The 3,250-nt window shown below is 40.4% G+C and overlaps 1 non-coding gene across 1 annotated transcript; it reads right to left on the reverse strand.

The window, feature by feature from the left end:
• Positions 1-2,002: 2,002 nt before the first annotated feature.
• LOC112087970 lies at positions 2,003-2,108 on the reverse strand. The gene has a single exon (XR_002900351.1). It is a non-coding gene; the product is annotated as a small nucleolar RNA R71 (small nucleolar RNA).
• Between the last annotated feature and the right edge of the window lie 1,142 nt (positions 2,109-3,250).

Below are 3,250 nucleotides of genomic sequence, written 5' to 3' on the forward strand. Positions count from 1 at the left end.
TGCTTTCACCCGCGGCCAGCCTTCTTCCCACCGCGGCTCAAGAAGTTTCACCCCCGGTGGACCTATGTCTGAACCTCAGGAGCCCAACTAAGGCCCAAGACCCTTTTTGCACCCAATTTACAAGCCCTAGACGCCCAAGACTTGGAGAAACACTATAAATACTCATTTTTAGGTCTTTTGTAGGAGAGCCTCTTTCTTCTCTTTGAGAGAGAACTCATTTGTAGTTTTAGGTTTTATTTTATGCATTTGTAGAAGTTCTCCATAACCACTTGGTCTTCAATAAGAGAAGTTTTTCTGCAACTTTGTTTCTTTTACTTTTCTTCTTCTTAGTTCTAAACCGATGATGATGTCTATCTCAGCCATGTCTGAGTAGTCACCTAGTTGGGTGAAAAGGTAATCCAAAGGGAACCCATGTTCGAATGACATCTAGGTTTTTAGGAAAAGGATTTCTATTTTTAATATGATTCTCCCATTCATCCAAATCTCAAAGCGGTAATTCTGGATTGATCACCCAGAATCCGATCCTAGGTTAAATCCGAACCACGAGAGTGTTGTATCTGGGTTGCCTGAACTGGATCTTATGAATGTCACCGTCGTACGAGACGAAAGCTACCTACGGAAGATACGTAAGCCGAGATTAGATGATTAGACATGATCTTGTTCTGACATAAGATCATGATCTTGTTCTGGCATGAGAGCGAGAGTTAATTGCCATGAACAAGTGATTAGATGATTAGGGTGGCGAGAGTTGGCTAATCTTACATGTGTCTATCCTAGTTTCATAGTCATAGAAAATCCTTGCCTAGATTCCTTGTGATTTAGAACATGAACCCTAAAGATGAACCTTGAACCCAGCGCCGCTTTTCATATAAGTTTTCAACCGATTTTTCTTTCAAGCCTTTTTAATTCTTTGAAAAAATTAGATTTAGTGACAAAACAAAACCCCTTTTTATTTAGATTAGATCTACGATTGTTTTTAGCATCAGTTAGAAGTCCTCAACACACAGATCTCTGTGGATTCGATTCCTAAGTACTACTGTGTTCGCTGTGCACTTGCAGCTTGTCTAGGGTAAAACTTGTGTTGCGCACTGCACTCACATCAAGTTTTTGGCGCCATTGCCGGGGATCTGTCGCTGTTGACTTGATTTCTTAATCTAATTTCAATCCTAGACCACAAGATTTTCGAGTTCTGCTGGAGATTTTCTAACTTTTCTTTTCATCTTTGATTTTTTGGCTCTCAGGTGCATGAAAACTATGAGAAATCCAGCTAATATCGTACAGCCCTTAGACGAGATTGACAAACAAGAAAGAGAACTTCGAAAACTCTGACAAAGAACGCTCAAGACGGCCAATCTGAATGCCCATCGTGAAGATCTTTTAAATCGTGATCAGGAGGATCACATTGGAGACGATGACCCATAATTCTGTTCATGGTGATGATCGAGATCCTGCCCATGAATGAGATGGTCAGCAACAACTCGATGCAGAGGGAAACCAAATCTCCAGGAATGCTGCTCAAGCCGCTGATAATCAAAGGAGACAAGACCAGGTCGATGCTGAAGGAAGAAGGAATGATGAAAAACATTGTTTCACCAGTTGTTAGAGAAGTCAATCGACCAATACAACTTGCCAATCCTGCAAGAAGACAGCCACGAAATAGGCTTATTGCCGATTTTGATGCACCTCACCAACACTTTCAGAATAGATCAGCTATTCAAATCCCTGTTCTAGCAAGAGGAGACCACAAGATAAAGCCACAAATAGTTTCTTTGGTGAAGCAAAATCAATTCCATGGAATCTCTACTGAGCATCCAAGAAATCTGTGGAATGGTGAAAACAACTCTAGAAACTGTGGACTATGTGAAATGTAAGCTCTTTCCTTTCTCTCTAAGTGATAAAGCTTTTAGATGGTTAAAATCTATGTCATATCGTTCTATTACTTCATGGGAAGAATGCAAGACAGCTTTCCTGAACCACTTCTACACCAAGACAAGATCGAACCAGATGAGAAACAAGATACAAAGTTTCCAACAAGGCCCAATAGAATTATTCTATGAAGTGTGGGAGCGATTTAAAGAGTATGAGAGAGACTGCCCTCATCATGGTTTCTCTGGAGCAAACCTGTTAAGCACTTTCTACAAAGGACTTCAGCAGAAGTATCAACTTTCTCTTGACACTGCCAGCAATGGGGATTTCAGTTCAAAAACTATACCATAAGGGAGAGCACTCATCGAAAACTTGGCTGTAGCTAACCGCAACAACCACTCTGATTATGACAGATCAATGAAGACTATCATTAGTCATGAATCAAAGGTGATTTCTGAGCTAAAAAGCATGGTAAGTCAACTTCTTAAGTCTCAAAATAAGAATATACATGCTTGTGTTACTGCTGCAGGAAATGAAGAAGATGGAAGATATGAAGATGATGGCATGTACCAAGAAGAGGAAATCAATTTCATGGGAGCCCATGCATACAATAACCGATTCAGCCCAGCCTTCAACAACAACTTCAGAAATTCTGGTGCCAGCTTCAACAATCTCTCATACAGGAATCAAGGAGCTGAGAACTCTCAGAACCAACGTTATCCACAGCAGCAAAGAAGTTTTCAAAACAAGTTTCAAAATGGGAACTTTGGAGGAGGAAACTTCCAGCAAAGACCACCTTTCAATCCTCAACAAGCACAGAATAACTCATTAGAAGCAACCATTTCCCAGCTAAGTGACCAGGTAAAATCACTTGAACAAACTGTGATGCAGGGAACTCAAGGTAATGAAAAGTCGATAAGAGAAATGGGAGTAAGGATCGATTGTATGTACAATGACTTGAATGGGAAGTTTATATCTCTTGCAACCCATGTCAAGAAGTTGGAACATCAGATAGGTCAAACTGCAGATTCAATGAAAAGACAAAAAGGAGTCTTACCAGGAAGTGTGGAAGACAATCCAAAGAACTTCTGCAATACTATGACAGCAGTTTTGGAAGAAGAACCTGTGGCAGACTTCAAGAAAAAATCGACACCTGAACCTCTCTTGGAGGAAATTAAAACCAACCATGAGAGAAGCCCAGTCACTCCAGTTAAGGTACCCAAACGCTTACCTGACCAAAGACTGAAAAAGTCTAAGGATCCAGGGCGTTTCTCTTTCACTTGTTCAATTTCTGGAATTGAATTTTCAGATTGTTTATGTGATTCTGGTGCTAATGTGAATGTCATGTCAAAATCTGTTGCTGAGAAACTTGGTATAGGTACAT

Source organism: Eutrema salsugineum, unplaced genomic scaffold (genome assembly GCF_000478725.1).
Source record: "Eutrema salsugineum unplaced genomic scaffold, Eutsalg1_0 scaffold_150, whole genome shotgun sequence".
NCBI lineage: Eukaryota > Viridiplantae > Streptophyta > Magnoliopsida > Brassicales > Brassicaceae > Eutrema > Eutrema salsugineum.